The sequence below is a fragment of the Rhipicephalus sanguineus genome, unplaced genomic scaffold (genome assembly GCF_013339695.2).
Source record: "Rhipicephalus sanguineus isolate Rsan-2018 unplaced genomic scaffold, BIME_Rsan_1.4 Seq339, whole genome shotgun sequence".
Lineage (NCBI taxonomy): Eukaryota > Metazoa > Arthropoda > Arachnida > Ixodida > Ixodidae > Rhipicephalus > Rhipicephalus sanguineus.
The window spans coordinates 296,299-318,700 of record NW_023615047.1 but is presented as its reverse complement, the minus strand read 5'-3'; the positions used below and the strand labels follow the sequence as shown (position 1 = coordinate 318,700).

The window sequence follows — 22,402 nt, the reverse complement described above, 5'->3', positions numbered from 1 at the left end:
ATGCAAACTGTGGATGTATCGCATTTCTTTTAGAAATTTGAACAAACGGTTTCTCCAGCCGACAACTACAAATCATTTTACATGATACATATCAATATGGAAGTTCAGACATTTTTTGCGTATTTGTTAATAAAGAATTATAGCATTATAACCAACTATACTTCAGCTGCTGACCTGAAAGTCGCGGGTTCGAACTCGGCAGCCGCGGTCACATTTCCGTGGAGGCACAATGTAAGAGATTTCGGCCCACGTCAATGAACCCTAGACAGACGAAACTTTTGGAGCCCTCCACAAGGGCGTGGCTCATAATCATATCGTGGCAAAAGCCTAAACATTATAACAAATTATGCAATACTTCATTTTGCCTAAATGTGCCTATAAGATAGTAAAAACTGACCACCTGTTCACACTCCTTCAAAAAACTGTCCGGAAATTGGCATTGTACGTAAATGCAAGCAGAGCTTAAAATGAGCCAAAGCGGTTGCACAATTTAGCAAACAACAACTTCCCATTAAGTTCAAGGCACACACACGGACGCAGGGATTTCGAGAGGGAATGCACCTTTTTAGAGCCAGAACTGACAGCTTCTTTCAAGTGGTCAACCTCTTCAAAGTTGGTGATATGGTGCACATCTGAGATAATAAAATTGCGGATGTACCATGCACTTTAGAAACGTCCACTATGTGTTCTACCCTTGTGTACTCACCTCCCACCTTTAAAACACTTGAATCTCGTTTTAGGGTGGCGGACTTCTAATTCTTACTGTGGATTGTGCAGCCTTCTGCTGAGACCCGACTATATTCGTCAAGTTTGACAACTCCAGAAATGTTTTCTATTATGTGATCTGACAGCTCCATACAAGGTGCCTGCGGTATTCCAAGTAATTTAAGTCTTGAATGTTTCTCCTCTTTGCTTGGATACATAGCTCCTGGACTTCTTGCGATGCCATAGACTGAAGAAAGTGGAAGTTGTTCAATAAAAGGATGCGTGAAAGGATTTGAAAAGGAATGCCATTAAAAGACGACACTAGATGTACCAGGCGCCCAATGTTGCTCTCAAACTCAAAGCACGAAACTGCCCAGAGTGGTCCATGCAGCAGTACGCTCTTGGGCAAATGCAGTAACGTGTGCACATTCGAAGTCATTGCACCTGCACTATAGTGACACTGGGTCATTACCACAAATTCTGTGATTTTTCTGGTGCTGATATCTACATCGTCTGCTGTCACACGGCTCTTCAAGAGAGTGTAGACAGAACACACCAAAAGCGCAAAACGTTCAAAAAGCACAGCTTCCAGGATGCCTTTCAGGCACGGAAGGCTGTAATAAAGCAGCCAATCCCACTCAGACGCCTTCCAGTACTTCCTCAGTTTGAGAGACCTTGGCACCCTATGGAAACATAGTGGAGGTTTCTGGCTTAGGAGGCGACCATCTATTTCGGCTAAAGTTCTGGCACTCCCAATGTAATGCGCCTTGCCCACATTTGAACACCAAATGTCCATCATCTGGCGCACGACACCAAGCAAACAGTGTGCATATAATCGGGACGAAAGTTCCACACAATGTCGAACCCAGGGACATTGATGAGAGGCGAAGGTCCTTTTACACCTCTGATAGAGCGTTCAAGGTCTGCTGCCGTTCGCATGTCTGCCAATATCATAGCTGCGTCTCTGTCTTTAGCAGTCACGGAGACGGGATACTTGACACTACCTGCACAATGAAACATGCTTTTTAGAGCACTCTTCAGATATTCGACAACTTCACATGACACATGCAAGGGTGGGTAATATTACTGCACCTTTAATGTGCAGGGTGCAGGCACCATGAACAGCCATAGTAACCGTTAAACTGCAAGACATTCTGCATTGAAGCCCTGGCTGGAGCATGTGCAATGCCTGTAATGCAGTACACCTAAAAAATAACAGCAAGTTACTTTTTTAGCTCTAAAAACAACCTAAATAAATGGCAACGTTGATAATATGAATCAACTAATCAACTAGTACAAAACATAAACGTTCACAGCATGCAATCAGAGGTATTATTATTCACATGAAACATTATAAACAAAAAAGGATCACAGTAGTGTGCAGAAATAGCAATATTTCGGAGGCAAAACCTTGACATTAACTGCAACAAAAAAAATAAGAGAAAGAAAATGAATTAAAGTTAGCCTGGGAGGAGAATGCAGTCCCTGGTTTCGAGAGATGAATTTCAAGGGTCAACACAGCAATAACAGATATACTGTTACATACCTTTGAATACAGCTGTTCCCCATTATGGCTCCAGTGAATTCCTTCGGAGGAAAGCTCCTTCATCTGTTCAGCGAACGCCTCAAGAAGTACAGTCATATCAGGGTGCTTTGTGCCGTACCACAACAGAGCGCAAATAACGTTTCTCCAGCGAATGCGCGGTGGCAGCTCGTTGATTGAGCTCACGAAAAAGGAACCTTTTTCTGACAACTGGCGACCAGTGTGGTGCTTTCCACAACGCGTGTCAGTCATTCTGTTGCGCTCTTCTAAGCTCCCCTGTCTTTGCTAACAGACGATAACACTCTGGAGAGTAGAAGAAGAAATTCATCTCTTCTGGTGAAGCTCCAGAAAACTTCCTGAAGAGGTATTTGCTGTCCGGTAGTACATCAGTTCCCAAGAGTTGGTTGCTGTACTTCAAGAGATCCTCAATAGCAGTCCATGTCAGTCCGTGCTTTATAGCGAAGTCAATAGCAAGCACAAGAGCGTCCCCAACAGACAGTTTGTTTCCGCTGCCGATATGACCCTGAAACTCCATCCGAAAGAAGCTGCAGCTGGCGAAAGTGTTGGTTGGCTGGGCTGAGCTTGATTCAGCTTGACCATCACTTGCGGTTGATTCATCTTCAACGATAGATGGGTAACTGTAGTTACTGGTGTCTTCTGCCGGTTCACTTCCACACCGATTATCCGGGGATTCAGGGCGAATTAACGTTCGAATCAGGCTCCGCTGAACTTGGCAGCGCCCTTTTTCGTATCTCCTGCAACGTCGATCTAGGGAGGGAATCATTCCTTGCTGCAGGCTCGAGGTATCGCTTGCGGCTTTTTCTGTTCGTACTCATCTTTTCGGTCATTAATTCGACACGGCTCACGAAAAGCATAATGCTTGCAGTTGGCATTATAATGACGCAAAAATCAAAACACTTCGATACAACTAGATGAACGGTAGCAACAAAGCGCGTGGTTTGCGTGCTTGGCTTAATGCTTGGCTTGCACTAGTTCTTTAATTTTCAAAGCCAGCCATTTTGCGTGCCAAAAGCATGGCACTCATCCTGTTGCCTCTGTTTCTTCTCCGCTGTAGCCTCTTTTCTTCATGCTCAAACTGAGCTGCGCTATACCAATACGATATCATAATGCACCAACTTGCCCAATCTGCAGTAAATAGCCAAAAGTACGTCATTGCCGCCATGTTGTTGAAAATGGCTATGTAGGCTTATACATAGCCCATATCCAAGCCAGTGCAATCCATCCTTATTGTCCCGATTCGATGGCTGCCGCACTTTGTACAAATTTTGCAGCAGGTCGTAGCATGTTTTAGTGGTTTTAGCGCCTCTTTGAAAGCCTGCAAACAATTAAGTATTTAGTTGATGCCGCGGTCATCATGTCCACCGAAAGAATGTTCGCACTTGTGCGCTTCTTAGATGCATTCGATAAGAAGGAGTACGTTGTTCCAGCTAGTAACGTGCAAGATTTTCATCCTCGAAATGACCAAGATTTCAGCAACAACAAGGTACACTACATTCTGGATAGAAGAGGAAAATCCGGAGAACAACGGACCATATCCGTCCCAAGTTCTCCTACTGGTAAGTAAGTAATCGACCAGTGGTTACTACCGTGTGCATCACTTGTGTGTGCTGGTAGTAGCCACGTGTGTAGCGAGTGCACTGAAATAACTTTATTGATGGCATCACTCGCCAGCAAATTCTGCTGAAATCCCGTGTTTGTTGGCAGAGCAATGCGAAGTTCTACTACGTGCGCTGTCGCTGTACAGTTTGAGCATGCAAAAAGTACATGTAATGTAGTACAGCATCGGAAATTTCACATGGGCCTCCCAGTACCTTGCATAATTTAGCACATCCACTTTGTTGAAGCAATAAACTATCCGTTTTAGGTGTGTACAACAGTTATTTCGTTTTGTTCCAGCTAATTCACTGGCATTATATCTGCACTCATACAATATGTAACATGTGCAGTTATCATTTTCACCTACTTTCGAAGAGAGACGTTCTTTCAACACTTGTGTAAGCCTCATATTGAGATGGTCTTTATTGCACACTTTAAGTACTCCTCACTCATTTAAATCAAAAGTGTGATGTAAACTGAGCCGACAAGCGCAGCTTGTTATCAGCAATATTGGTATAAACATTTTGGATGCACACAAGTTCAGCTTGCTAGTTAAAGGGTTAATTAGGCACTGAGGCAAAAAGACATGGATGCTATAACTGCATGTTTTGTGTGCTAAGCAGCTAAGTGTTGGCTATGTTCGATTTTTTAGGTTTTGTGAGTGAGTTTTAACAGTTCTACACTGCATCACAGATTCTAGAGAAGAGCTGGAAAATAAAAAAGCGAACACGAGACATCGCAGAGGCGTGATCAACCCATCAGACATTGAGATGGAGGTGGCAGCGAGACCGATGCACCAGCATCACAGAAGCGGGCATCCAAGCAGGTAGAGTGCATGAAATTTTTTCATTGCCACTTACTAATGCATTCTAGTTTCAACATACCTTTGCAGGCCAACAAGAAAGCGAAACGCAATGGGGAAGAGGCTAAGAAAAATGCCTATGCAAGCATATTAAAAGAACACATGCGAAGCACCTCACAGAAAAATGAAGCCGCCCGTGCTGCTCAGGGATGTGTCCTTAAATATTTGCTTATGTAATTATACGTTCAAGTTATTACGGTACAGCTCTGTTTGCAGGACTCCAGAAAGAAACAGACTCAGTCTGAGACCAATTCAGGGAGCAGGACAGACGACGATGTGGTCTCCTTGAAAGAATTAAAGAGGGCGAAAGCAGATGCCCGTTACTGGCGCTGTAAATGATGGCATCCTGCAAAGAAAATGCCGAGCTGCGGGCCATTATGACTTCAATGAGTGATAACATTGATGTTAAACTCTCAGCAGGTAAGTATAGTGCTATTATATTCATATGTGGAGTTCAATTAAATTTTCCAGAGTGAACATTAAATGATGTTTTTGTATGTTTTTAGTGGTAGAGATGCTAGAGTGCCGAAGAGTCGAGCTTCCAAACGTGCAGGGGTCTCAAACAGGTAAAATTCATTAGACTGCATGAACTATTTCACTTCTTTTTCTATACAGGGGCCTTGAAACAATCTCCACACATGCACTATAAGTAGACGGGCCCTTGGTAATATTCAGGCCACAGTTTAAAAGCATCATATTAACCATGGTCTACATTGGTGGTTGCATTTTGATCGAGGCGAAATTCTATGGAAGGAAATAGTGTCACATTATTTTCCCGCATGTGCTTCCTGTTTTTTGTAAGAGTGCATGCCTATTGTCAACCATTCTTTTGAATGTAACTGCTCAAAGTGATTTATGTGTGTAATTTGAACACCTGACATTTGTGGTTAATGTTTTGATTCTGTGCTGTTCTACTGTCTAATTCTCATTAGCCACTTGAAGTAGGCGTTGAATAGCTCTATGTTTGTATATCCTCATCGCGTGTTCATGTGGTGACAATATTAAAAAACCGTTCTCCTTAAATAATGACCCTTATCAATGACGCCTCTAAATTACTTTTTGACTGTACTATAGTTAACATATATGACACCACAGCCAGTGTTTCATATTGAGGCATGTGTTATGTTCTCAGTTTAATTGCCTGCAATATGTTTCTCAATGGTATAGGCTGCCCTTCTGAGGGGTATCCAGACATTGAAATACCTATGTCACCCCCCTTGGCTGAACAGCACTCCCCAACCACACCACTCAGTCACCATCCAGTCATCCTCCAGTCGCCATCCAGAACATCATACTATCACAAGTGATAACCTGGAGAGGCAGCCCGCTGAAGACGCACTGCCCGCAGGTAAAAGCCAAATTATCTATTTATGAGATACTTGCCTAGGCGGCTCAGCACTACTGTGTTCTGATAATTTGCTAGAAGCTAGGCTTTATCTGCTGCACCCTGGTGTGGAGGAATGCAAAAATACCACGAGGGCCGGAATTATCTAGCTTTCCGCTGCAATGCTTCTCAGAATGTGTTTTACTTTGAGAAGTGATGCATGAATCAGTTAGCTACATATGACCTCTTTTTGCCTTTCTTTGACAGTTGACTGGCAGGTTGCCACCCAGCAAGCCTTCGCCGACATTGGTGGTGGGGTAACTATGTTCAAGTGCACTCCTGGCATTTTTGTTTGTAATTGCTCTTTTTTCTTTGCAGTACCACGTGGCAAATGGATTTTGTATTGGTAGCCACCAAGCGCAAACAATTATGGCTCAAAAGAAGCCATCATTAGTCCAAAAGACATTGCCCAAGCCATATGGGGCCGCGAGGCCCTTGCAAGAACTTATGGGGGTAAACTGGCACCCAAAGACTATAAAAATACAGACGCCACAGTTAGGAAGCAGATGAGTCCCGAAAAGGTGGCTCTGATCATCAGTAAGTAGTCTTGCTGTATTGAAGTGCAATGAGCTCTATGCTTCATTTATTAAGTCGGCTCTTTTTTTAGAAATGGTGACACATTGGGTGCTCAGAATGACCAGTGTGTGAAAGCAACAATCGAAAACATGCCAACAATCATGTCACAGAAGATACAAGATGTCAGAAAGAGTATGAAGAGGTTGAGGGAGAAAAATGAGGCTGGAATAAACGTTCAAAACATTTTCACTTCGTTATAAATGCGTAAGTTCGGTTGGAGCGATGCCACGTTGCAAGTGGTGCCGCTCACCTAATGGAACACTTGCCAAGTGGTCCCACTTGTCAAGTGGTCCCTGTTCGATAACCCACATCAAGTGGTCCCACTTGCATCAAATTTTTGCCTGGGCTGAGCTCCTTGTTTTGCTACTTGCAAAGGATGTTAGTTCTTTTCAAAAATCAAAGATTGATACATGCTTAAAAACCTCTTTTTAAGCATATTATTATTGGCATTTCAGAAGTCATTAAATATTTTCATATTTGGTACCGAGGCCATCCGCAGGACGGCCTCGGTACCAAATATGAAACCACTCCGCATGTCACTGACATTATTTCATACCGTACATTATAATAATATCTGGGGTTTAACGTCCCAAAACCGCCATATGATTATGAGAGACGCCGTAGTGGAAGGCTCCGGAAATTTCGACCACCTGGGGTTCTTTAATGTGCAGCTAAATATAAGTACACGGGCCTCAAATATTTCCGCCTCCACCGAAAATGCAGCCGCCGTGGCCGGGATTCAATCCCGCGACCTTCGGGTCAGCAGTCGAGCGCCATAACCACTAGACCACCGTGGCGGGGCCCCATGTCTCTTACGCTTCCAGTAGCGCACGTTTTAGGCCACTCTACAGCCATATTACATCATATTGTTACGAGGTATTGTGGACGAGCACGCCGTTGGAGACGAAGAGGCAAGGAAGAAGCTGGAATGCCGCGCGAGATGCTGGCAGCCATTCGGTGGTACAGTTGCTTGTAAATATTGTAAATATACTAATGCTTCGCTTACTCTAACATTAGTGGGCTCCTCAGTGTAGAACGGGCACAAGAATCTAAACTGGAACAATCGATTTGATCATATATGTCAACGCTCTAACACAAGCTTGATATCACGCCGACTGGTTTCGAAACATGCTCGACGTATGCAGCGCAGTATGTCACTGATGATAAGCGAGTGCCCCCAAATATGTGCTAGCTTCATCGGCTTCTCGGCGAAGGGGGTGAACTGGTATGTTGCAGATTGACTCAACGTGCTAGATATGTTCAAAGTTTTCGTTCTCCAGGAGACGCACGGAACATACTCGCTCAATGAATATTGCGCGTTCGAGGCTCCGGCTGTCAAACACAAACTGCAGATACCCAAAGGATGGACAGCACTTCTTGTTCGAGTGACTGCCCAGACAGCACTTTCCTTGATTCAGTTGGAAAGCTTGTAAAACGATAGCTCTGACAATTCGTCTTTCTTTGTAAATACGTTTGTGGCCGTATCCACATTTTCGCCCAGACCATATCTCAGTTGGACCCTACACGTGCCTAGAGACAACTAAAACAGCTCAGGATACTCTCTCTGCTTTTGCAGGAAATTTAATCCCATATGAAGTGTCTCAATACAAATATGGCAAATATCTTTACGAAGCTATTAAACTTGTCGCACAGAAATTCCTCCGTATAATGGTCCCGTTTTGTGCCACTTCATCACGGGGCCCCCAAAACGCACGACGATATCCACACATGAACACGCGGCTAGCTTGACTGCATTGCTGGACGTCATCCTTGAAGCCCATACTTTACATCAGATTCGCATGGGAAAGAGGCCGCAGAGTCATCGCCTTCTGGCCTGGAATTATCTGCAACTTCACGATGCACCGCCCATCATGTCATTACCCCCATGGGAAGCCCCAGATGCTTCTCGACGCTTCCGACGTCCGATATCTTGGAATAACGCTTCTGACCACCAACTTCTTGCCATGCCACAACTCAAGGAATTGAACTTAGACACTGTTAACACGTACACTGACGCTGCTCTCTCATATGACCAGCCCTATATAGCATGCGTTTGCATGCAGACCACCGTATACCGCAAAGATATTTAGCTGCCGCCTTCCGTACACTACCGCAGTGCATGCTCAACTCCTTGCTTTGTGAAGGGCGACTGCAAGCCTCTCGTACATCGTACGGAAACCGCCTCGTGTATTTACTGTGTCACACACATCCTTCCCTGAAATACATCGTCCGGGTTAGGCGCGTGCTACAGCTTCCTTTATTCAATGCATCCTTCGCTTGATAGCAACCTGTTGATCTCTTGACAGCATAATAGGGGTGACCTGCTTGGAAAGAGGGCATGTCGGACAAGCTTATTTAAGGTTATTTACTTGAACCATGCAGAGACGTACGCACATAGTACGTCTCTTCATAGTTCGAGTAAATAACGTCTGAAGTAGATTATGTCCTCCTTTCGATCAAGTCGCCCCTATCATGCTGTCAAGAGGCCTTCGCCAAGAAGGTCTTTGCAAATTAAGCCTACACACAATGTCTAGCGAAATGGCTAAAACGCGACAAAACGACAGTGCCATGCACGCACTGCAGGCTATCCTGCCGCACAGACGTTCACCAATTAACATGGCAATGTTTTTCATTCAATACAGGGAAAATGTCGCAGGCTTTGCAATGCACGAACTACAGTGCAGCTTTGATTAACGACCCGAACACGCAGCTGTTTGCAGAATAAGAGAGTCAGTTAGATGGTTAGCCTGGTTTAAGCCAAGTGATAAATCACGATGCTCACTGCACAACAGGCATATCCAAGTGACTACTTCGAAAACATATTCAGCGCTAGCTGACAAGGACAGGACATGCGCAACTTCGAGAACTTTCTTTCCAGGAAATACAGCTATTTATTCATGCACCGTGGTGCCACTGTGCATAGATAATGGCAATGTTGCCACTTAGGACATCATTCAACACAGCCGTCAAACGCTCCAGACGTCACTGTCACGGCACCGCTTTTCGCCAGGGAAGATTTCCTAGTCGTTTTCTCCTCAAAAACGGTTGGAAACAAGGTAGAGTTGTCCTCTACGTGCCGGTGGCGGAGCCCCGACCCTGCAGATTGGACAAATCGGAAGTCATCACTCATTGCGATGCCTGCCCATGTTTCACAACCACATATTTCTTCGTCGCCGAGCTTTGTGCGGTCGTCGCTTTCCCCGCTTGCAAAGCAAGAACAGCATCATAAATCCGCTCAGCATCACGAAAGCAATATGTGGTCTTCATGGCAGCCGACGTGATGAATATCCTTCACTTGGTGCGTTACAATAATACCGACGTCATGTTCGTAGTCTAGCACTGAGCAGTTTATTCTTAGTTTTCAGAAACACTACGCAGAAAAAGGTTATTTCAGTTATTTAATGCATAATGTGTTTGCTTTTCATGTGAACAATCCTTCTCTACTGAACGATATGTTCTTGTCTTCCAGGCGCGTGATCACCTCTATTCGGACAGGAGCACGACAAAAACTTCTAAATATAAAGCAAGAGAAATAACCACGCAGACATACAGGATATAATCTGTTTATTTATTCGGGGGCGCTCCACGGATCCCACGGAAGATTCCTGCAACGAAGAAAAAAACATGACGTCAAGACATCAAGAACGCAGTTATTATGTACGGAAAATAAGTAGTAGAAATCGGGTAAATTCCCAGATCGAAATAATGACGCTGCATTGAAGCGCATACAATTACGAGGCACACAGCCGAGCTGCGAAGGTGGTTTTACAAATAAACGTTTGGCAGAACACTCGCAGAGCCCAACGTGGCCTACTAAACGTGATAGTGTTAAAAAGCTCGTTTCGCAGAAATTCCGGTGTCGGTGTCGTAGGCCGTGAGCGAGAAAAGTGTTGTCTGTGAATGAAATATCGATAAAGATGCAAGTAGAGAATACAAATCCTCGGTTAGAGTGGGAATCGAACCCAGGTCGTCTGTGTGACAAACACCATTGCTCGACACTGCTTCGTAAAAAAAATCTGCGATGGTTACGATACTACCTAATGCGAATTCTGAGCGCAGCTTCGTGTTAAGGCAACGCCAACTGTTTTGAAGTTAGGCTATCCGTAGTTGTAGCAAGGTAACATATTTCCACAGAAACTGCCAGCGCTCGAGAGCTACGCCACCATTCTGTGCATTGCGTGCGACGCGACCAAAGCGAACCGCGAACCAAGCGAAGCGTCGACAGCCCCATTACGAAAGCAAAACCAGCCGCAGTGCACGTGTCAGCCCTGCATGCGTGCGAGCTCCGACCGAGGTGCCAGCGCGCGTGACGGAGGAAGAAAGAGAGGTTAGAGGCCAGTGGCTCGAGATATCGACAAACTCGGCGTTCGCCCTCTTTCGTCCTCGTTCCCTACGTCCGCTACGCCGACGCCAGCCATCAACAGCGAGGCCCTTCCCACAGGAGCGGACGCCTAAGAGCTGCGCTCTAAACCACTATATGAATGTCATGTAGTGGAAGGAGTCCCCTTAACGCATGCAATATTGCGTGGCAGAAGCGTGGAATCGCGCTAGGCGTCAAAACTTGCGGATTGCGCAAAGAGTGGGTGTTTTAAAGGCCCACCCCCCAGGCAGCACACAACGTCGGGCCGATATTGGTTTTACGGCGGCTGTGCGCGGCCCCACCTCGGGCCAGCATTGCCAGCCTGACGCCGATATCGGCGGAGCCGATGACTTTTGCCGGCAAAACTGGGCCGATTTCGCCGCCTTACAGCCGATGTTGGTCTTTCACAGGCAAAATTGGGCCGAGTTATCCGGCCTTCTGCCGTCTTCCCGCCGATATCGGCTTAGCCGATTTCTTTCACCGGCAACATTGGGCCGAGTTTGCCGGCGTTTTGCTGTTCTTCCGCCGACATCGGCCGAGCCGATGGTTTTCACCGGCAACATTGGTCGAGCATGCCGTCATTCTGCCGTGCTTCAGCTGACATCGGCGGAGCCGATGGTTTCTACGATGTTGGAACTTTCTTGTCTCCCTTCAGACAGTTATACATGCCCTGTTGAGAACGTCCTCCTGCGTCGCTCCAAATCCTCGTCACCGACAGAGGTACGGCTTTTACGGCAGAGCTAGCGCAAACCATCTTGAAATAGAGCCACACAAGTCACCGACGGACATCACCCGCAGGCGAATGGCCTTACCGAGCGGGTAAATGAAACCCTCGCCGACATGCTGGCAATGTACTGTACGTCGAACACATGGCATGGGACGCCATAATATCTTCCGCACATAACCTGAAGTTAACACGGCAGTGTAAGAAACGGCGCACATATGACGCTGTTCAAACTAGTTCACGGAAGCCCCTCAACGACGCTGGACGCCGTGTTGCCGGCCGTCAGTGACGAGAATAACCTGGACGTTGCGCTCTACCTTTAGCCCGCCCAAGAAGCCCGGCAGCTCGCCCGCCTAGGATACAGTCGTAATGCAATAGAGCATTAGGCGCTTGAGTATTTGTAGCTTAAGCTGTAGAATAACGCTACATGGATTGCTGTACTAGCACAAATAACAAAGTTCAAATATTGTACCGTGCTAATGCCGCACGTACGAGTCGGAGTACGAAGTATCGCCGACTGATTTGCTTGCATTCTCTTATTCGTTTCTGCTAGACAATGACTAACAACTATCACTAGCACAGTCAATTTTCTACCAAAAAGGTGGTCTTTAGAAGAATAACTGACTGAAATTAGATGGCTACTTCGTTGACCAGTTGTTCAACGCTATCAAAAATGTTGAAACGTTATAACACATACCATTAACCTCATGGGCGAAATTCGAAGTACTTCTGTTTCGTAAATGTTTTTGCCACTGGTCGGCCAACTTCGCTAATGTATCCAGCATCAAAATTCACCCAAACATTCCCGCACGAATGCTTTTAGCGGAAGAAGTCATGTGAATACTAATTCTGTGCATAAATCGAGCCTGTCATCATATTATAGCGCTATATCCTTTCAGCCGCTGAATGTGTGCCGCCAGCGCTCATATAATACACGGACAGTTTCCGATCTCTGTGTTTACACATATTTACTCACGCGCGTGTTTGGGTGGAGCGTAACAAGCGCATTTGCTTCAGTGATGTCACATAATTTACTTTATGAAAACAGCAAAGCTCAGCAAGGCGTGTTACTGAGCTAGTTGGTTCATTACTTGAGAAAATAGGTATGATGCAAAAATACCGGGCGAAGTGAAGACACGTTTTGTCGTTTGAGTGTTTACAAATCAACTAGCCCGCTGACCATCTTTAACGAACTGACAAACACGTGTTTGCCACGTGTTTTCAGTTCGCATTTGCACTTCGTTGCCGTCCATTTTGCGATATACATATCTTTTTCAAGCAAAAATCTCGCTCAACGATTGCTTCCCACGTGCTTTGAGAAACAGTCGCATCAAATTATTATTATGGCACGTGAAATACGATGAAAAATGCGGCTCCAACGTGGTGTACGCAAAGTTTTCATGAAGCGACATGTGGCAACAAGTGATGCATTGAAAATTCGACGAACGCCTTTCTCAAACGGCATGCCCATAGACATGCTGGGGGGATCGCACACCATTGGGTAGGCTGAGCCGTGCTTTCAAGAAGGGAGATTCGCATTTTTTTTTTCGTCTTCTTCGACCTCTAGCCCCCCCCTCCCTCCCTTCCTTCCCCTCGTTCAGCGTCATTGTCACGAAACTCGCTTGACCAGGCAGGGTAGGGTAGCCGTCCAGACGGAGGGACAATCGTAGCTGCGGGAGCAGGTTTTTTTCACTCCGACCAGCAGAATTCTTCAAGAAGTGCGGTGTGTGGACATGTGTGGTGGAAAGTCAAAATCGTGCACGAGACGGATACGCGGCAGGATTCCGGCATTGTTTTCGGCAGAGATCACCGCGGCGAGAAACCAGTGGCCCCCTGCTTCCATGTTGAATTCGCTCACCTCATATAAGGCCGCGTCTTCACTGCTGTTACGTGTCATCAGATTTTTGTTCTCTTCTTATCGCGTATTCTCTATTGACCATCGTGTTTTGTGTATTCTGATATGGTGCGCTTGCATTTTTTATTCGCTCGTGTTTTTAGCGATCCAACGGGCACACGTGAGTGGTTTTTATGCACGATTCCTTTCTGTTACAATTTTCTTTAGATTAGGAATGCGTGCGTGTCTATCTTGTTTAGATGTAAGTTCAAGGGATCTTGTGGTACCGCTCGCAATGTTTCTCGAGTCGCGTGCAGCAGTTTATCCATCTTTTGGCCCTTAAGATATCACTGAAAAAATTGCAATTCCCGCTTAAAGGATAACGCTAATTTATTTGCCAGTCATGTGTTGCGAATGCCTACCGTTCCTAGGTGAACTTAATAAACGTGGGGGGGGGGGTGCTCCTCTCTCGTAATTAGCTCACGCGTATCACAATCTTCTAGTCTAGTTGCCACTCTTAATATCGCTTTTTCGGTAAGCCGCCTAACATTATCTTTCTTTTCTTCGGGTCCGTCTTTAATCCTACTTTAATGCTGCCTTCGTTTACATCTCCAGAATTTTTTTCGTGATTCGGCACTGTCGTTACTGAAAAACGCGATATCGTCCACAAAACGCAAGTAGCTAAGATATTCTTCGTTAATCCTCATTCCTATTTTTGCCCGTTCGAGTTCTTTCAATATTTATAGTGAATGTGCCGCGCATAACGTTGAAGAGATTGTAACTCTTCGCATAGGCGTGCGCACAGTGGGGCAGCGGGCGGCCGGCCCCCGTAGTCACTTGAAGAGGTGGGCGCAAGGTCTGCCAAACACATTGACTTAATAGGGAGGGGGGGGCGCCGCGATGAACCTTCGGCCCCCCAACCCTCTGAAGGGGAACCCTGCTCACGCCTATGATTTTGCGCTTGATCCCATTCTCGATTAGGATTGTCCTGCTTTTTTTAGGAATACGGTGGCTGTGGGGTTGTTTTAGATGTTGGCTACGGTATCTATAGATTTTTAGATATTCCTTTATGGCATAATTATTCCGGAACTGCTGGCGTGTGTTCATATCTGTGAATAAATTTGTGTTTATCACCTTGCAAATGTGTTGCTCCTTAATTTCTACGCATGCGTAGTTGGTGCAGCAGGCCTTTCATCAATTTAGTTGTGTTGGAGACAATATTGACTTTCGTTCTCGGCCTTGCACGGTTCGACAGAATTGTGGGTCTTAATCGCACACTATGACATCAGTGGAGCAATCGTTCTAATTAAGCAGCATTTTCGAATAGGCACCAATGGCAGTCGATGAATGTCGTTGGGGCCGCGAATAGTCTATTTTAGCGCTGCTGACTTACAGTACAGTAACCACAGAAATACCGAACTGCCGTGGTCGGCACGCAGCCATTTTACTTTATAACACATGTATCAGCCTGCCTGATCAGGTTAGTTTACGCATCGAGCAACTACCGCCGGTGTCTCCATATAAACTAGCTACGTGCCGACCACGACGGTACAGTACTACCGTACTTAACGCACTGTAATCCACCACTGCTAAAACATAATAACGGGTGTAAACGGTCACGCCGGCGCCTACCCGACGTCGGCGGGGCCGACACCACGCATCTGCTAGCATACATAGGCCCAATGACGGCTTCCCATCATCAGCTGAATAACGGCAGGGCCGTCCCGGACCGAAGCTGGCTAGCCCGCCCACGTCGGCCCGAAGCCGGCAAGCCCGCATCGGCACAACTGCGGCTAGCGAACGTCGGGCCGATGCTGGTGAAAGTAGCGCGAGCGTGATTTGCCGACATGGGGCCAATATTGCTGCCGTCATTTGCCGACGTTGGCCGAGATCGGTCCAATGGCGGCGTGCTGCCTGGGCCATTACAAAGCGCTCAGACGTTTTGGTCATCATCATCAGCAAAAGCGTGAACAAAGTCAGCCGTTGCGTAGTTTCGCGTGTTACGTTACTGACGCGTAGGGGGCCCTTTTCTGATTTAATGCCTACTGCAGCTGTGCTTGCAGCAGGCACTCTAGGATAGTTTGAAACGGCCAATGTTACGCGCACACAGGTTCGTTTCCTTTCGGCACGATTGAGACATCCACCGAGAACCAAATCCAGGGAAGCAGTTGAGAAGGCGATGCACACGGGACCCGATTACGGGATCTCGCTCTACTATAGCAGGGAAGCACAAGCGTCCTCAGAGCTTTTACTCGACATGTATTTACAAAAAGCAGCAGCTGCGCTCTGACATATTATATTAATAAAAGGGGTGTTTCATCTCACGTATTTGAAGTTGAAACCTCCAACGCCAAGAAAAGGCTCCACACGTATCGAAACGATTGATGATGCTGGTTTTAAAAAGGCTAACGACGCAATATAAAAGGATACATTGACGGCAGGAGTGGTTATCTCAGCACCGCGTCGCGTCAGAATCCCAGCGCTGCCTGGCGAAGAGATAAAAAGTAGGATTATCCCACGCGGAAATGGAAATAAGATGTAGGCATAGCAGTGGTCTTCTAGCCAGATGTAGGGCGGCGCGTCGCATGTCAGAAACTGCACTGAATATGTATATGTATGTATATATATATATATATATATATATATATATATATATATATAATATATATATATATATATATATATATATATATAGCCACGCCCACTTCTTGTCTTGTTTTGATGTATTCGGGTTTGACCGGCAGGGACGGTTATCAACGCTCGACGCTGTCCGCGAAGTAGTGTTCTAGAAGCGTCGCGATTGTAGTAGATCGGTTTGTTAAGATTGCGCCCCCACGCGAATGTTCCAGCTTTGTCTAGAGATTACGCCGCCACCAGCGATATTGCTGGAAAGTTCGATAGCGCCTGTATAAAAGCCGACGCGCGTGACCGCTTGTCAGTTGATCGACGGACGACGCCCTGTTCGCCGCTATCATTGTACAGCGTGTGTTGCTGTAGTTCTAGTTCTCATTTTCCCGGCCACAAGTTCGGCCCAAATAAACAGTTTCATTCTGCAAACGCCGACTGCTGTCTTCGTCGACGTCACGACCACGTGACATCTGGTGGAGGTGCTGCTTCATGATCCGGACGCCACCGCGGAGCGCTGACCCAAGCCCAAGCCGCGAAGAAGACGACTCTAAGGTCAACCCGGATCCTCGAACCAGCCGCCGGCAGAAGGGACTACAACCAGAGTACGGGCTCCTTCCCGAAAACGCCAGGCAGCCGAAGACCGTCACATCTACCGCCGAGACGATGACAGACCAACTGCCACCTACAACGGTAGTGATGCAACAGCCAAGGGAGCCACCAACTTTCCGTGGATCGTCTTTTGAAGACCCGGAGAGCTGGCTGGAGACGTACGAGCGAGTCGCCGCCTTCAACCACTGGGACACTGAAGAGAAGCTGCGCCACGTCTACTTCTACTTAGAAGACGCCGCGAAGACGTGGTTCGAGAACCATGAATCGAGCCTTCAATCCTGGGACCTCTTTCGGACGACGTTCCTCAATACCTTCGCGAGCATCGTCCGCAAGGAAAAGGCCGCTGCTTTGCTGGAGACCCGGGTGCAGCTGCCAAACGAAAACGTCACCATCTTCACGGAAGAGATGACTCGACTTTTCCGTCAGGCCGACGCTGCGATGGCGGAAGACAAAAAAGTTCGCCTGCTCATGCGGGGTGTCAAACAAGAACTTTTCGCGGGACTTGTCCGCAACCCGCCCACGACGGTCGCCGAATTCCTCACCGAGGCTACGACTATTGAAAAGACATTGGACATGCGGACGAAACAGTACAACCGCTCGCCGCTGTCTGCAACCTATTCCGAAGTGCACTCACTAGCCACCGACGACTTGCGCGAAACCATCCGAGCGATCGTGCGGGAGGAGTTGCGCAAGCTGTTACCTTCGCCGCAGCCTCAAGTGGATTCCATCGCAGACATTGTCCGCGAGGAAATCAAAGAGTCACTGGGTGTTCCTCAGCCGGCACCGCCGCAGCTTCAAGCAATGAGTTATGCTGCTGCAGCCCGACGCAACGCCCCCCTCCTCGCCCGCGTCATGACGCCGCGCCGCCCCAGCAGTTCCGCCGCCAGGCACCACCGCCGCCACCACCGACGCCATACCGCCCGCCAACCGGCCAGCGATACACGCCGAGGAAGACCGACGTTTGGCGCGCCCCCGACCATCGTCCACTCTGCTACCACTGCGGAGAAGCTGGCCACACTACCGCCGCTGCCAGTATCGACGGATGGGACTGCGTGGGTTCGCCATCGACGCGCCGCGTCCACAGCAGGGTGAACGACCACGTGACATCGCCGACTATCTGGCAGGAGCGCATTGGACCCCCCGAGGACCTTCCCGATCGCCGTCGCCAGGCCGCTACGCCTCTCCCCAACGCCGCCAGTACACTGGCCCGTTCCGGGGCCGGTCGCCTAGCCCGTATCCGGAAAACTAAGGGCAGCAACCGATGGAGGTGCGGTGCTGTACGACGAAACATCGAAGATCCTCCGCCGCCGACGACGACGCCACGACGAAACCTTGAAGACCCGACGCGAACCAGACAGAGCCCTGACGACGAAGCCTCGCGGACCGAAGTGGACCTGACAACGCAACGGGGAAGCAGCGGAACAAACCGACGTAGCCGTGACCCGACGCCACGACCTAACTGCAATGCAAGACGACGAACTAGCGACCTCGACGTCCTTATCGACTGCCACAACGTCACAGCTCTCGTCGACACCGGAGCCGACTATTCTGTCATCAGTGGACCGTTCGCCGCGAAGCTGAAGAAGGTTAAGACCGCTTGGGAAGGCCCCGAAATCCGCACCGCTGGAGGCCATCTGATAACGCCGATTGGTGTCTGCACGGCGAGAGTCACCATCAATAACCGGACTTATCCTGCGAGCTTTGTAATCCTACAAAACTGCTCCAGGCATGCAATACTTGGAATGGACTTCCTAAGTGAACACGGCGCCGTCATCGACCTGAGGTCCGAGTCGATAACACTAACCTCAGATAAAGCGCTCCCGCCCCGCGTGACGCCAGGGAACCATGCATTGAATGTGATAGAAGAGCAGGTGACCATTCCGCCGCGTTCCAGCGTCATTATTTCCGTCGGCACCGAAAAAGCTGAAGACATCGAAGGTGTCATCGAGAGCGATCAGCGTTTGCTGCTAGATCGTGACATTTGCGTCGCAAGGGGCATTGCTCGGTTGCATGAAGGAAAAGGAAGCGTGATGCTAACGAACTTCAGCCAGGAATACAGACACCTGAGCAGGGGCACGACGATTGCATACATCGAAGAAATCTCGGCCGTCAGCGATGCGTTTGCATTTTCAGATTCTGACGAAGCTACGACGACGATCCCTGAGCCACCCTTCGACGTAAACCCAAGTCTTCCCGCTCGCCAACAGCAACAGCTTCGACGCCTTCTGCAGGAATACAGGGACTGTTTCTCGTCGTCATCGCGGGTCCGACAAACGCCCCTTGCTAAGCACCGCATCATAACAGAAGAAAATGCTCGACCACTCCGTCAGAGTCCCTACCGGGTTTCGACGCGGGAACGGGAGGCCGTTAAGAAACAAGTCGATGAAATGCTACACGACGACATCATCCAGCCGTCCAACAGCCCGTGGGCGTCTCCCGTGGTGTTAGTGAAGAAGAAGATGGGACCCTACGTTTCTGCGTCGATTATCGTCGCCTGAACAAAATCACAAAGAAGGACGTGTACCCTCTCCCACGGATAGACGACACCCTGGATCGACTCCACAACGCGAATTACTTTTCGTCGATGGACCTCAAGACCGGCTACTGGCAAATTGAAGTCGACGAGAGAGACCGAGAAAAGACCGCCTTTATAACACCGGACGGCCTGTTCGAGTTCAAGGTCATGCCTTTCGGTCTTTGCTCGGCACTGCGACTTTCCAACGAGTCATGGATACTGTATTAGCTGGCTTGAAGTGGCAGACTTGCCTTGTTTACTTGGACGACGTCGTTGTGTATTCCTCGAACTTCGACGAACACCTCCAGCGACTTCAATCCGTACTTCAAGCAATCAAGAACTCCGGGCTCACCCTGAAGCCAGAAAAGTGCCGCTTCGCGTACGAGGAGCTCTTGTTTTTGGGTCACGTGATCAGCAAGACTGGAGTGCTCCCAGACCCGCAGAAAACAGCTGCCATCGCCGCTTTCCCGCCACCCACCGACAAGAAGGCCGTGCGCCGATTTCTCGGCTTGTGCGCCTATTACAGACGCTTTGTCAAAGACTTTTCACGTATCGCCGAGCCACTAACGCAGCTCACGAAGACCGACGTCGAATTCAGGTGGCAAACAGCGCAAGTCGACGCATTTCATGAACTGAAACGACGCCTGCAGACACCTCCGATACTTGCGCATTTCGACGAATACGCCGATACGGAGATTTTCACACCGATGCAAGCAGCATAGGACTCGGCCGCCGTCCTTGAAACGGCGGACTGGAAAGGGTTATCAGTTATGCTAGCCGGTCGCTGTCTAAAGCAGAGGTGAACTATTCCACAACAGAAAAGGAGTGCCTCGCCATCATCTGGGCTACGTCAAAGTTTCGCCCCTACCTCTACGGCAGGCCCTTCAAGTTGTGAGCGACCATCACGCCTTCTGTTGGCTAGCTAACTTGAAGGACCCTTCAGGTCGCCTCGCACGGTGGAGCCTAAGACTTCAAGAATTTGACATTACTGTCGTGTACAAGTCCGAAAGGAAACACTCCGACGCCGACTGCTTGTCTCGTGCCCCCGTCGACCCACCAACGCCCGACGACCAGGATGATGACAGCTTCTTGGGAGCCATAAGTACCGAAGACTTCGCCGAACGACAGCGAGCCGACCCGGAACTGAAGGGTCTAGTGGAATACCTGGAGGGCGGGACCATCGTTGTCCCAAAAGTATTCAGGCGAGGATTTGCATCATTTTCCATGAAAAACAATGTCCTCGTAAAGAGAACTTCACTCCGGCCCGAGCCAGCTACCTTATCGTTGTACCTTCGGGACTGCGACCAGAAATTTTGCATGCCCTGCACGACGACCCAACGGCTGGACACCTCGGACTTTCCCGAACGCTCGCACGAGTACAAGAAAAGTACTACTGGCCGCGCCTTGCCGCCGACGTCACTCGCTACGTAAGGACGTGCCGAGACTGTCAGCGACGGAAGACACCGCCCACAAGACCAGCAGGCTTCCTTCAGCCGATCGAGCCTCCTCGGCGACCATTCCAGCAGATCGGGATGGACCTCCTGGGGCCGTTCCCAACGTCGACTTGCGGAAATAAATGGATCGTCGTGGCTACCGACTACCTCACCCGCTACGCCGAAACAAAAGCCCTGCCCAAAGGCAGTGCCGCTGAGGTAGCCAAGTTCTTCGTTGAGAACATCGTCCTTCGACACGGCGCCCCAGAGGTTCTCATCACCGACAGAGGTACGGCGTTCACGGCTGACCTGACTCAGGCGATCTTGGAATACAGCCACACAAGCCACCGCCGCCCACCGCGTACCACCCACAGACCACGGCCTCACCGAGCGTCTAAATAAGACCATCGCCGACATGCTGGCCATGTACGTCGACGTCGAACACAAGATGGGACGCCATCCTTCCGTACGTGACCTTCGCGTACAACACGGCCGTACAGGAAACGACGCAGATGACGCCATACAAGCTGGTCTACGGACGGAGCCCGGCAACGACGCTCGACGCCATGCTACCAAACGTGACCGACGAGGAAAATATCGACGTGACCACCTACCTACAGCGCGCCGAAGAAGCACGACAGCTCGCCCGCTTACGGATCAAGAACCAGCAGACGACTGACAGCCGCCGCTACAACCTTCGCCGACGCCACATGGAATACCAACCCGGTGACCGTGTATGGGTATGGACGCCAATACGTCGACGAGGACTTAGTGAGAAGCTTCTTCGACGATACTTCGGACCGTACAGGGTACTTCGACGCCTCGGCGCACTCGACTATGAGGTTGTCCCTGACGGCATTACGAACTCTCAGCGCGCGTGCGCGACCTGAAGTCGTCCATGTCGTGCGCCTTAAGCCGTTTTTTGCGCGTTAGCGAGCCTGAGGACTCTATTGTTTTTTTCCTTTGTTATTGTAATTTATTTGTGTATGCACTTGTTTTTTTTCTCTTCTATGTTCTTTCACAAGCACCGGGACGATGCTTTTCAGAGGGGGGCAATGCCACGCCCACTTCTTGTCTTGTTTTGATGTATTCGGGTTGACCGGCAGGGACGGTTATCAACGCTCGACGCTGTCCGCGAAGTAGTGTTCTAGAAGCGTCGCGATTGTAGTAGATCGGTTTGTTAAGATTGCGCCCCTCACGCGAATGTTCCAGCTTTGTCTAGAGATTACGCCGCCACCAGCGATATTGCTGGAAAGTTCGATAGCGCCTGTATAAAAGCCGACGCGCGTGACCGCTTGTCAGTTGATCGACGGACGACGCCCTGTTCGCCGCTATCATTGTACAGCGTGTATTGCTGTAGTTCTAGTTCTCATTTTCCCGGCCACAAGTTCGGCCCAAATAAACAGTTTCATTCTGAAAACGCCGACTGCTGTCTTCGTCGGCGTCACGACCACGTGACACATATATATATATATATATATATATATATATATATATATATATATATATATATATATATATATATATATATAAGAAAGTGACTTTTCAAGGGCTTGTTTTCTTTGATAGACACAATACTATGACAACTAACATACAATAATTCCAAGTAAAG

General features: G+C 48.5%; 1 pseudogene; it reads right to left on the bottom strand.

The window, feature by feature from the left end:
* Positions 1 to 462: 462 nt before the first annotated feature.
* LOC125756630 (uncharacterized) overlaps positions 463 to 22,402 on the bottom strand; it is a 59,297-nt pseudogene continuing 37,357 nt past the window's right edge.